Source organism: Coturnix japonica, chromosome 3 (genome assembly GCF_054131305.1).
Source record: "Coturnix japonica strain WE chromosome 3, WE-NBRP24, whole genome shotgun sequence".
Lineage (NCBI taxonomy): Eukaryota > Metazoa > Chordata > Aves > Galliformes > Phasianidae > Coturnix > Coturnix japonica.
In genome coordinates this window covers 12,039,424-12,052,533 of record NC_140665.1, presented here as the reverse complement: position 1 = coordinate 12,052,533, position 13,110 = coordinate 12,039,424, and the positions used below count along the sequence as shown (strand labels likewise).

The window sequence follows — 13,110 nt, the reverse complement described above, 5'->3', positions numbered from 1 at the left end:
TGAACAGATCAGACTAATTCTTACACAGGATTTAAAGTACAGCAAAATCCAGACCTCTTTTCTTCAGAGAGACGGCTGATTCTCCCTTGTTAGTGTAATAGTAAATAATCCCCATGGAGTCAAGCTCGGGAGTTAGTTGCCATTTTCTGAAAGAACAGCTTCAGGTTTGTCATTTTAGGAATGGTATTTCTTGGATTTGTATTGCAGTGACATTCTGCTCTAAGAGTGCTTAGCGATTTCTGCAGCCTTCCCCTTGTTTTTTTAAACTCTTTTTGAAAAGATTTCTATAATGTTTTGACTCAGGAAGACCTGGCTAATTAAGAGCAAACAAAAAGACTAGAAGTACTAGAAATAAGCTCACAGTAATGTTATTGTCTTATACGAATAATAAACAGTAGAGATTTGGTAGGAAAAACTAGCATGCAAAAAAGATGATCTTAACTAAAACACAGGTACTCCATTCTGCTCTGTGGGATGGGGATGTTAACCTAGCAAATGATGTTATTCTAATGGCCCAAAACCATAAACTATAAATCTTAGGAATATATATTGATTTGGAATTATTACTTATTCCCCTTAGCGAGTCAAAAATGGTGCTCCTGAATTAATAACATTAAGCCTTTTAACTGTTCTTTGAGATACTGTAGTAAACATTACAGCCATTTTATGGTTGAATAAACTGAGGCAGAAAGAAGTTTGTTCAGTGGTCTACGAGTGCTGATTTTTAATCCTCCTTTTATTGATACGCATTTTATTAAAAGCAGGTAGATATTTATTTTTTTCTTTTCATTTGAAGGAATGTATTTAGAGCAGTAGCTGATGAGGCTTAGAGAAGTGAACTGTATTTAGTGGGAATTTAGCTGGGGGAAAACACAGGCAGATGTCTCTGTTTAACTTGAATATTCCTTCACATCTGTGAGAAGCAGTAGTGCTGGGAGGACAATTCTGCAGCCGGTTGTAAAGAAGAATTGAGTTAGCGTTGCCACACCAAGCACAGGTGGGGCTGGGATGCCAGGGGGTCTCTTAAGCTGTGTCACAGCTCAGTTTAAGGTGTCAATTAAATGTACAGAAAGTGCATAAGCAAGGAAAGCTTTAATTAGTAGTGCTTGGAATAGGAGCATCCTGGATTTTTTTGGACCTTTCCAATAGGTGTGGGTCATAATTGTTGCCATGGTCTCATCATCTACCCAAGCCAAAAGGCTCAATCAATTGGAGGTGCCTCTTCAGCACAAACTCATTTCTTTGCCAGTTGCAACCCTTCTGTGATGGTTAGGGGTCTTGTCCTCTTTTGCTCTGAAGCAGCACAATATCTTTTATTTGTTTCTTAACTACCTGCCACAATGGGTTCCAGTGCTGTGGGTCCAGCTCCTTCATTTTTATCATCTGCTTTGCACACAGAAGAGAGTGTTGATTTTTATGTTGCTGAACTGTATGTAAAAATATTCATGCAGTAATTGTTGGGGAAGGTGTTTGTGGTATATTTAACACCTTTCTATTATTATGGCTATAGGTAACAGTCATGAATTTCCACCCACGTTTCAATATCCATCTGATACCACAACTTACCCAAAATGGCACAGTTTGGTGAGCTCATAAAGTGCTGTCTTTGCTGTTCATAGTACTGGCTTGGATGTTTTAACCTTCTTTTTCTCTAGATTGTTCTTTTCTTTCTTAGTAAACCTCAATTTATATAATGTCCACATAATTTATTAAACTCCACCACTTTTATAGGATGTAATGTTAATTTTTCTCTGTCAGGTGAGACATTTTAGCTATATTTAAAAAAAAAAAACACAAAAATGGGCCTCAGTCAGCTTTGAAATGTACAAAACATTTTGCTGTGTGAATCACAGTGTGAATTTGTAACTCTGACTTTTTCTTCAGGTGAAGATCTTAACAGTTGCAGATGATGTCTCTGTTGACTTTAGAGATGTTGCTCACCTTTCACAGCAGAAGATAAAGCCTCATAATGCAGCAGAGCTGCAGCCTGAGCACAGAACGCTGAACAGAGATCTGAACATTGACCTCAATAGTACATGCCTGAAGTTGAGTGCTTCCTGAATCCTGTTGTTGTCCGGTTCATTCCTGCAGCTCTTGTGGAGCATGTTGTGACAACCTGAATATTTTTCCATCTTTATCAACCTGCTTGTGGAAAGGGTGCACTGAAGGAGCTCTGATGACAGTCTCTGATTTGAGTTCAGCAGTTAGTAAGTGTTGTTATTGCCATCCCCAAATACTACTTTGCTGTTAACTCCTCTGATCTCCTCTGGTTGTTAGAAACTAAATGCTGAAGCAAGTTTGAATAGTGTTTGTAGCATTGGGACTGGTCATGCTGGTTGCTAAAGGCCTCCGGTTTCCGTTGGCCTCTATGAGATTTAGGGTCTCAACCTCTGTTAGACTCAGGGCCTTACAAAATATTTAATTTTCTTTCCATTACATACATTGTGATTGGGATGTAGATTTCCTTTGGGACTTTCTTTGTTGGATTTTGTTGTGCTGGGCTTTTTTTGTCCCTTCTCTTTCCATTGAACTGGGTTGAGAACATTGTGAGACTTCCTTTGTCACAAAGACCTTTCCCTCATTCTCTGCCCTGTGGTGAAATTTAATGTCATGCAGGCCAGCTGACTGTAAGAATTTCCTTTACAAAAAGCAAGTCAGCAAGCACGATATGTTCTGCAGCATCCTGTAGTTTAGAGAGTGTGTAAATGGCAACATATAGAAGATGTGCTAAGTAGCAAGTTGATAGCAGAGTCAAGAAGAAAATACTCACACCTAATAGCATATGTGTGCATGACTAGTGTAGTCAGTATGTATGTACCACTGAAAGAAAATACAGCTGTGCACACTGTTGCCAAGCTCGTACCAGTGTTCCTTATTCCTTGCTTTTCTACATGCAGTGTCATTCTTCTTCCCTAGATGTTAATGTTACTGGAGCAAAGTCCAAATTATCAACAGAAAATCTCCATGTAGGGAAGATCTGATTGAGTGGCACAGGTAAGTACAGATTTACTAACTTTTTTTTAAACTTCTTAATAAAATGAAGAAGTACCGAAATACTGATCTCCCTGAAAGTGCATACCAGTCATGTACTCAAACCTTGCACATGTGCTCAAATGTTGTATAAATGAGAACACAATGTTGGCAACTTCTAAGTGCTTAGTAGTTGGAAGGGTAAAAAAGAAGTTGGAAGAAAGGCTGAAAATTATGGTTAAATGTTGGTTTCATTTTTGTCTACTTGCATCACCATACATTAATGATATTCTCTTATGAATTATATAGTACAATGAATGTTCATGCTGACCCAGCCACTCAGCTATTGTATATGTCTGACAGCTTGGTCCTAATAGCTCTTTGCCCTATTAACATGTCACTGTGTGGAAAGACACATTAATGTGGTTCTAATGTGTTCCAACTATATGGTCCTATTGAGCGTATTGTATATTTTAGCTGATGGGTTTCATGCAAAGAACAAGTATATTTAACCTATGGAAAGAGGGGGAAAGCACCTCACAGGGAATACTTACTTGCAAAGTAAAACTGTTGCCCTTCTCTATTTGTTGTCCACTGGTTGAGACTTAGAGGAGATTCCTTCTTTCAGTGTGCAGTTAGCACTGTGGCCCTTATTCATGCATGCAGCAATACATGTCACAAGTGACTTCAAAAAAGAAGGTACAATGAGAGGAAGGCAGCAAGAGAATATGGGAAGGCTGGAAGGAAAACAGCATGAGATTGTTCAAATATCCAGCATATGAGCAAATTGGAAAGTCATTACATGCGATTGCATCATCATGATGCAGGGCTGCGCTCTTATTTTAATTCAAATCCATATTTCTTTGGTTTTTCTCCTTCCAGCTCTAGCCTCGCATAGTTTTGCTTATGGTCCATACTCTGCTGTCCAAATGTGTTTGTTATGTTACCATCCTTCCTGCTGGGATCCTCGTCGGGTACATTTTGCTTGTGTATCACAGGGTGCCTGACTTAAGATGGCGCGTCAGCTCGTGTGCAATGAAATCCAGGCAATACCACGTTTCTTCAATACTGGATTTACTTGCTTTATTGGGAGTCAGGGAGATTTGAGAAATTGAGGTAATATACTACAAAGCATGTATTATTCAGCCAATATTTCTGCTTTTCCTATTTGCTTTTTCAGAGATCCATAAAACCTGCCCAATATTTGCAGAGAGCCGATGTGTTATTGATTCAAATTCTTCAACTTATTTTTGCAGAAATTTCTAAGCAACACTGAAGTTTTATCAAGGAAGCTTCTACCAACAATAGACCGTGGTTTGCACACTGCTCGTGAACATTTACTGACAATTTGTATTGCAGCAGGTGGCAAAATACAATATGTGATATGGCTCCTGTCTTCTGCCAGAATGCATTATGAGTAACCAGCAAATTTGGGCATTTGGATTTGAAAAGAAGTTATCTGCTGAAATTCAAAGGTATAAGTTGGTTAATGGATTACTTATACATATATGTTCAGGAATGTGAGCATTAACACAATACTTTTTTCAAGTAGTATTTTCTAAGCAATTGCACAACAAAAATTTAAGTAATAAGATTAAAGTGAATAAACACAATGAGTTGTTTTCCAAAGCTTAACTGCACCTTTGTCTGAGTCCTATAGATAAGTGAAGCAAAAGGAGGAGAAATTGGTATTTTCAGATATGTGGAAAGAAAGGAAAATGAAAGAATCCTATGATTTTTCCAAAATATGGGTATATACATATTCTTAGGGTACTTGATTTTCAAGGAAAAAGAGGGCAATTTGTGTTGCTCTGCCTCTCCAGATTACCATGGTGGAAGAGTAACTCAGGCTTTGCACTGGTGTTATGCTGTGTTAGATTCAGCAACTTAGTACAGTAATAACTGTAATAACAGCTTCTCCTGACTTTGTGTTTCAGTCGTGTGCTACACATCCAAGTATCTTATATGACTTGTTCTGTCAATCTGCTAAGCCAGTTATTCAAAGATAAACTCATTTCAAAAGAAATCTGGATATTCTTGCCTATTTGGCATCTATGAGTAGTGAGTAAATGCTGTGTTCAAATTAGAAGCAATTACGTTCTCTATTTCTGTCTTTACCCTTGATTATAGTCATTGCCAATCTTGGAATTTCAAATATTTTGTTAGGTTGCCTCCACACTGTTTCCACTTCCTCTATAATATGGCCTTTCTACAGGTTAACATAGGAACAAAGTAATTTTGCTTTGCTATACGAAGGATGCTCCAGTTGCAGGTGTAAATGAGATGTTGTCCTGGGTAAAGGATTGCTCCCCGTGGCTAGGTCCTCTCCAGCAGCAGAAGACAGAGGTAGGGAAGAATATCCATGGACAAAACCAGCTCCCATTGCCTGCCACTGCCCGTGGCACTGGAGGGAGGGCAAACATTACGGTCCTGAGGAGAGGAAAATAACGCAAAGAGTTCATGAGAATGCAGCGTTTTAATGCTCAGTGGTACTCTTAATGAACAGGAAAAAAGGAAGAGGCATCAAAAACGGGTGATGTGTTCTCACACTCTCCAAACCACTAAATGTCATGAGCCAATGCAAGAAAATGACCTATGTTTTATGATTCATAGTTTTATCATTATTGCATCCACCTGCATTCCTGAATTTTGAATTGCCCTGTGGAGGATAACGTCTCTCTCCACAGACTGAGCAAGGCAGCTAGATAGATCAGCCTCCCAAGGAAGGTGTTTCAGAAAGCTTGTCCAAAGCTAAAGGTTATCCTCTTCCCCCAGCACATCTTCCTTTTATGCTATTCTCCATTATGACATTTTGGAACAGAAATATTTTGTCTGGTTTTTCCCTTAAGAAAGTTATATTTGCACACTGCTGAACGGGAGAAAAAAATCTCTGCAAACTGATGCATGGTATTATTCTTTTTACCCTCATTATTTTTTCCTTGCTTTCACTTATTTTTATAGCTCTGCCTTTCTTCCTCCTCACCAGATTGTTTATACTTAAAAAGAAATAAGCCTTCTGCTTGTTGCATAGTCAGTTCTCTTTACATTTTTCTTAAGTTAACGTTGGTTTCTGTTGTCCTTTTCCATGTTTAGACATAACCAGGATAAATTTCAATGACAGCCTTTCCAACTGTTTCTAAATATTTCGCACTCTTCTTGCAGACGAATTTCCATATGTTACAAAATTGAAATCAAAATTCCATAAGGCACTCACTCCATCCCTCCAGCCATCATCCCAAAAGCAAGGGGGTTCAGTTTGTTCAGGTGGAGCTCGCTTTCTCCGCCCCCAGTGCCAGCAAATCTGTTTAGTGTGGGAGGACGGTGCAGCGTGCCGCCCACAGCCACCTGCTGTGCTGGGGGGCCTGCAGCCTTGCCAGCATGATGCCAAGGCACCAGCTCAGGGTGGGAGTCAGCAGGAGGCACGGATCAGCTGGGAAATGTGCTGCTCTGCTACTCCCTTGCTCCTGGGTGACCTTTGCTGATAAAGGCCAATTTGTAGTTCTTTTTTTTTTTTTTTTTTTTTAAATTGCCCTCTTGGAAGTTGATATATTGTCTTGCCGATTGACTTTCAGTCAAATTAAGCATATAGTCTCAGTTTCCTAGCCGGGCTGGTGATTATATAACTCAGACGGAGCACAACCGCTTCCTTGATTAAACCAGTCAGCAGTGAGCACAACCACAGCACTGGAATAATAGCATCTGTATTGGAAGCGCGACCATCTGGGAAAGAACTTTCTTGGCTTCTAGTAAGACATCATTTTTATGCAGACAAGGTCCAACATATGGTTTTGTCTGCTGCTTTTTACCCAGCGCCCTCAACTCGAAAGCAAAAAAATAGATAACAAAATAACCTTTCAAACCTCACGTACAAAAATGGAAGACAAAGGCTCTTTTTCTGCCCTGTAGTCACCTATTATTGGTAGATTACACATGACTGTTCAGCCGTACTGCCTGCAGACACTGCAGCCTTGCTGTAGCCTGGGCACTCAGTTCTAACAGTGTCTCTGTGGGAGAATGATGCCAGGTCAGTTTCTTATGACTGTGCTAGGAAATCTTGCAGTGCATTATTGCAATAGGCTTTTTCAAACTAGGGTTAATGAGTAGTCTTCAGAATAAATGGCTTCTTTTGGCCTCCCTGCTCCCTAGCAAATGGGTATCCCACCAGTGGAGACAATGAGAGTAATATGAATTAGATCACTGATTACTGTTGGTTTAATATAGCTGAGCTTATGTCAATTATCTATTAAGCTAATAGCAGTTTCATAAATGAAGTTTGCTGAAATGTAATTGACACCCCAATACTACAGAACTCCTTAATGCCAGGATCAAATTAAATGTGTATTGACGAGGTACAAGTTGCCCCTGATTCTCCCGCTGTCCCTGTTGGGACCTCCCTGCAGAACATCTTACATGTCCCATTGGCTTCTGGGTGCATGCTTTTGCCCAAGGGTTCAGCAGGGGTTTGAGCACACTGTGATGTGAGCTCTATGGACTGCATACTAAGCCTCAGTTCTCCTGCAGCTATCTCAAAAAGCCTAGGTGATGCTCTCTCACCTTGCCTCTTGCACACTGTTCCTTCTTTCTTCCTGTAGACAATCAAAAGAACATCTGCTTTCTGCTCTGTGATTTTTTCTAGCATATAGGAATAAGGCTGTACTTCCATGTTCTTTGGGGAAAATTGCATGTCTGGAGATGACTTGACACAGTGTCTTTTGACTTTCAGATTAGCCAGAGGCTTTCGGAACATCAGATAGCACTGGATACAGGGACTGATGATGAAGTCATCTTCAGAGGAGCCTAAGGAACTAACTGCTGCTTTGTAAGTTTTTCTGCAGTGTGTCTCTGTTGTCTGAGGAACCCTGGGGTGCAAGAAAAGAGGTGGGGGATCATACAGTTATCAGGACACATCACTTCTTCCGAGCATACATGGAAGTCCTATTCAATGTCTTTTTAACAAATGATCTGGATGCAGGAATAGGAGTGGGGGAGAAGTAGTCAGTAATAAGACTCTCTAGCTATATTTTCCTTGTTTCATTATTATTGCCCTACCTGTATTTCTTGGTTAGCTGAAAGAAAAGGACTACGACTCAAAAATAGTTATGAGTATTCCTTAAGACCTCCTTATACATTTATAGTTAAAACAATATCAGAAGTGCTGAACAGACTACAGACTTCACCATAAAAGGTGCAGTACTTAAAGAATAACATTAATTTATATGAAGCCATAAAGATAACAACATTGAGGGGTTTGTAATTCCTCAGTCTCCCAATGATTGCTGGTAGTAATGCAATCATTTTCCAATGCCTTCTATTTTCATTACTTAAGATGTCACATAAATAAGGTGTCAAAGTTTTAATACTTTGCCAACAGTATTCTCTAAATTACAGTAATGTAGTATACTACTTTGACCTTTTCAATATTGTGCGACTTGGTTGGCTGGTCTTTCTATTTATGGCCATGCTGAGTAGTGCTGTATGAGCGAGTGGATACCAGCTAATGAAAATACAGAATACTGGAAAAGTCAAATGAAGGTACTGTGTAAGAACATAATACAGTATTTCAAAAAAGTATAGCATTAAGTATTGAAATTCTGATAAATCATTCTTGTGACAAAAGGTATAATGAGATTAGAAATTGCAACAAGAAATTAATCCTTTCTAACGACATAGATTGTGCATAGGCGGCGAAATGGTGTGAATTTAACTTGATCTCATTATTACTCCTAAATTTTTAATCTCATTTTCCTCCTTAGATGCTTCACTTAAGAAGGCAGCAGTGTGTACGTGTCTGTGTGACTGGGGGTGATACATTCTATATTTGGGGAAAGTTACTTAATCCTTCAACTTCAGTGCACCAGGAAGAATGAGTAATCCTCGGTGCAGAGGGAAACTTCCCCCTAAGATTCAGAAGAGTCTTTTCATTCTTAATGAAGGTTCTGCAGAGGGAAGCCAAGGTTGACTGGCTCCATAAATCTTCCCCGTTCCAGTGGCCTCAGCCCTTACAAAGTCTGTTCCAGGCTGTGAGGAGAGATGCTAGCAGAATAATTAGAGCAGAGAAGTCCACAGCCAGGGTATAGATTACTGAGATGAGGTTTTGGCTGCCAGAGCTGAGCAAAAGCTATGATTTGTACCAAAGCTTGCCTGCACAGGACCTAGGAGCCTTTCTTTAGCCTGCCATTACCCTCTGGATGGTGACTTGATTTATTCCCTTGCTCCTTGAAGTGGATGAAATGGGTGGGGGAGATGAAGAAAATTATTATGTTTTAGCAGGTTATGGCTTTTCTTTCCCTATTTGCCATATTTGGTCAGATATGCTGTCTAGGTACTAACCAGTTGCACTCGAGGCTTTGACAGTTTTAGCTGTGATCACTTGTCCTGAGAGGATAAAGGACTTAAGCACCTGCTTATTCCTGTGTAACCAGAAACATGAGCACATGCAGGAACATTATTCCCAATGCTCAAATCACAGCTCCAGCAGTGGAGTCCCATCCTAAAAATCTTGTACACTCTCCTGACACCTCACTAAGAAGAAAAAATAATGTAACATTCAGGTTTCAAGCTGCTGTCAGGTCTGGATATGCAGTGATTTCTGTCTCATCCCTGTACTGGGAATATGCATGAGCAAGTACTGAGACATTTAGGAGCTCAAATTAGTCTCTTCTTTTAGCAACTTCCTTCTTCCCACACCTCAAAACACTCTCACCAGTCCTTCCCTCTTGGTGATCCACCTCCAGTATCTGAGCAACACCGAAGTTTCCATAATGCAAGCTATTTCTTAAGAAATTGTAGGCATTTGGCTGGAGAGGGAAGATGTGGGGAGAGCTTGCTTGCTTTTTTCTCCTATCCTCTGACCCTAACACAGCCACTAGCATCTGGAAGCAAGGAGTTCAGTGCATTGTACAGGAGCTCCAGGCTCCCACCTCCACCATTCATTTGCCACTAGTTATCAAGCTCATTCCTGTTTTCGATCTCTTTCCCGATCTCTGTCTCCCTGATGGCAACTTAACTTGTCTCACCCCTTATCTTCCACTCTTCTTGATTCTCTCTTTACCCAGCTGTTAACCTCAAATGCTCCCATGTCTTCTGTATCAGCCTGTCCATCTGTTTTGTTACTACTGACAGTTTTCTTCTTCTTCTCCTCCCCATCGTGCCAGTCCAGACAAAATCTAAGCACAGCACAAGATGAGATCTCCCCTCCCAAGTCACCGTAGTCCACTGCTGGGCCTCAACATACAAAAGATTTAATATGGTTGATCTGATACTAATTTTTCCAACAACAGCAATATTTAATATAAACACTACCACCTTTTATATATCAAACCCCTTCATCAAAGCATGACATGAATAACTTGAACGTTTTCGAGGCGTCACTTACGATTTCTTCTAATCTGGGCAAAACTCTGTGTGAGCACGGTGTTATGTTTGTATTCTGTACTCAGCACAACTAATTAACTTGAGGCAGAAAGTGGCATAGAACATTTCTATCCAATTGATGAAACTTTGGCAAAGTCATTAGCTGCTGAAAGAGTGTTTAAAATGGAAAGTGTTGGGTACTCTTACTGTTAGGCAGATCTAACAGTCATGCCCATAGCAAACACTGTGTTGGTATGGCTGGGAACAGCATTTGAGAAGACACATGACTGTAGGACCAGAAAACATGTTGCTCACTGAAAATTACCACCTTTGTGCAGTTCTGTATGTCCTCCAAGGATTTTGTTCTCTCCAGTTTCCAGAAAATTCTTGATGTTTAGTTGCCAGTGTGAGAGGTTGAAATTGGTAACATAAAATATGCTTTTTTTTTTTTTGTTTACAGGTATATTTGGATTTTTTAAAATGACTCCATGGTGCCTCACCATTTCTTAGTTGAGTGTACATTAGTGGAACACAAGCCATTCCCATGTAGGTAAGTTGAAGGTGCTTCATGCAAATCTTTGTGGTGCAGCGGGGAGACAAAACAAATGTAGACTAGCCTTTGATTCATCCACTGGTGACACAAGGAAGAAAACTACTCCTGTTTGGAAATAATGGAAAATAGCAATAGATTTATTGTAGTAAAATAGAATTCAGTTAGAAATGAACCAATGTCAGCAGGTAAAAATAATGAAGTACAGACTTGAACAGTTTGCAAAATCCTTAGGAGATGGAAAGGTCTGTTACTCTGGGGGACTTCTGAAATACCAGGCAAAATTCAACACTGGCACTGGTATGCAACAATGGTTTGGTGGCTTAAAAGCAATGAGCCTGCTATTCTCTGTTCTGAAAAGTCATATAACAGTCAATTTATAAATCCCTTTAGTTTGTCAGATTTACTGCCTTAATGTAGCTTGACTCTTGACTACAGCATGCAATTGGTACATTTAAAAAAAATATATAAAGTTATTGAAGTGAAGTCCTTCCAAATTTGTCATCATACAGTGTCACATGCTTGCAGAGAGCAGTGGAAATTAATGCAGTGACCCAAACTCATTTTGTGGCAGTGTCGTGTCACCTTGAGCTGTTGGGAGAGGTCTGGAAACATCATCTGACACTCTCATCCCCAACACCTGCTGGAGCTCCTCCAGCCTCTCCCATACAATGTAAATCAGGCATGTTTACGTCACTCAGACAGCGTTGCAGAGTCCTGCACCCTCCATCCCAGAGATGCTGATAACCTGCTCACTTATCCAAGCTCACTTAGTGTGTAGGTATTCTGAATTTAAACAGCTTTAGGGAAAACATAAGCTTTAGAAGAGACAGCTAGACAAGTTAAGCGCGATTCACATTAAAAGCAATTTGTAAAAGCTCAGTTTTACTGAAGATTACATCCACTGTTAAAAAGTGTTAACTTGAATAGGCAGAGACAGGTGATAAACACATCACCTGTGCCCCGGAGGAGCAGCACTGTGTTGCCATGTGGAAATAAGGTCATGCCACATTGCTGAATCTGGATTTGGATCCAAGTCCCCACCAGTGTGCTGGTGTTTAGACTAAATGCTGCAGCACTTTCCAAGTCACATTTAAAGTGGCCTGTATAAAATGCAGTTTGACAAATTGCCTATCTTCTTCAGGGGTAAGGGTTTGAGACAATTTAAATTAAAAGGAGCAAAACACTGAATGCACTGTAAATTACACTTTGTGCTTGGTAAGAGTGGCTGCAGTGAGGCATTCTTTTCAAAAGGTCTTTTTGCACCTATCTTTCACAACACGTCTTTCACAACATGGGAACTGTCATTGATGTAAACCTTTGGGCTGTGAGCCAAATTGGTGTAGTTACCACGTGGGTGCTCCTCTTGTCATAATGTACCTCAGTACTCCATCTTCCTCCTGGAAGCAGATGCTGTGGGGATGGCTGAGTGTCAGGGAACTGCTGAACCCTACCAAGCTGAATGATGCAGGGCTGGTCCATGGCAGCTGTTCTGTGTAATAACTTCTGTGCATCTTTTCCAGGTATGTGTGATGTCTCCTCACCTATGGGGGGGTCTCAGTTCTATATCAAAGAAGTGACAAGTGACTTCAGCTCTGTAAGACTGTTATGGTGAGAAAATGATTTTTCTTTTTCTTTTTTTTTGCCATTGTTCTTATTTTGTTTCTCTTTCAGTTTTGTTTGTTTTCCAGTTTCTCTAAATCAATAGAATTAAACAGAACTTGAGCCTGAAAATCAGCCATTTTCATCAAAAATGTTTCCATAGCACCTCAGAGTTCTGGCTTTGGTATGTGGATGTTCTGTAGGATGGCATAGACTGGAGCTCCTGCAGCGTGGAGCTCATTTTCTACTGGGCAGTGTTCAGCTGGGAAGCTCACTGTGTGCCTGTAGATGGAAAAAGAACACAAGCTATTGGAAATACCATTTGCTGAGGTGTTGCAATAACTTAAAGAATAACTCCCTTTTATGTTTTGGCTTATCCGTTTTCATTTCCACGCTTTTATACTTAGCAGTCAAAAAGAAATCAGATCTTATCCACCAAATGCAAACACTTCCTAGAGTAGGAATTAGAACAGAAGTTAATTTACTTGTGTAAAAATTAATTTCCTCTGAAAATTTTCAACTACCCAAAGTATTAAAATTTCCAAATATGTATATTTTCTGCTTTCCTCCTGCTTAAAAACCTGCTTTACTGTTTGTTAATGAATGAAAAGGATCAGTGTGGGCAGCAATGTGCT

The 13,110-nt window shown here is 40.0% G+C and overlaps 1 long non-coding RNA gene across 1 annotated transcript; it reads left to right on the top strand.

Moving 5' to 3' along the window:
* Nucleotides 1-4,226: 4,226 nt before the first annotated feature.
* LOC116653267 (uncharacterized) lies at nucleotides 4,227-12,484 on the top strand. The gene is made up of 4 exons (XR_004306836.2): nucleotides 4,227-4,445; nucleotides 7,694-7,789; nucleotides 10,784-10,873; nucleotides 12,397-12,484. It is a non-coding gene; the product is annotated as an uncharacterized LOC116653267 (long non-coding RNA).
* Nucleotides 12,485-13,110: the final 626 nt, after the last annotated feature.